Raw genomic sequence first — 967 nt, 5'->3', positions numbered from 1 at the left:
ACCTAAACACAAATCTCAATTATACGATATTACTCCCAAATACATGTAAACAAAATCCCAAACACTGAACTGAATTACTTGTACATTCAATCCTTGTATCCTATGCTTTGAAAGCCTAAATCTTTGAAACCCTGAAATGTTGATTCCTTTGTTATCCAATTCTTTCATTACCCAGCATCCAAGCTTTTAAATTGCCTTATTGATCCTTACAAGGATTGAAACCCTTTCATTGTTAAACATTTATTGTTGTTAATGATTTCGGTTAATTGTTTATTATTGCATATTCTGTTATTATGTTAGAATTGGATTGGTTTTTATAAAATTGTGGACCAGATTCGTGGTCAGACCATATAATGGTCAAGTTAGGCCAATGTGTGCCTTGGATCCAGTAGTTAGAGCAATGTTGTGTGCCTTGCTTGGGGTTAGTGCGGATCAGCAGCCTAACCTTGGTTTTTAAATTAAAAGTATAATATCCAATTCTAAATCATAATTCATTGTTCACTTGATATCATAATCATATTCACCTGATGATCATTATTCTCAGTTTTGTTATTGTGACTTGCTGAGCTAGTTAGCTCATTTGTGCGATGTTGTTTATATTCTTTCCAGTTAAAAAGGAACCAGCTGGTAGCAAGGATCCCCAGTCCAGCGCGAGAACTAGGGGTTCAGGTTGAGAAAGCTGAGCTAGTAGGCTTCTTTTGGGATAATTTAAGTTTGTAAAAGTTTGTAATAATGTTTAATACTTAGTTTGAGTTTGAAATAGTTGGGATTTGAACGGTTTGTAATATATTAGTGTGTTTGGCTTGTGTGCATACTTTAACCTGTTGCGGTTCGTGGTGGTTGGTAAGTAGAGTCACTGCATATATTATTATTATCTTTATTATTGTTATAAGCAGGTTATAATTAAGGTGTGTGTGTGGACCCCAAACTTCTGACCCGGGTTTGGAGGGCGCCACATATGATGCCA

This window comes from Apium graveolens, chromosome 5, assembly GCF_009905375.1.
Source record: "Apium graveolens cultivar Ventura chromosome 5, ASM990537v1, whole genome shotgun sequence".
In the NCBI taxonomy this organism is placed as follows: Eukaryota; Viridiplantae; Streptophyta; class Magnoliopsida; order Apiales; family Apiaceae; genus Apium; species Apium graveolens.
The sequence above is the reverse complement of the archived record's forward strand: the minus strand, read 5'-3'. Positions refer to the sequence as shown.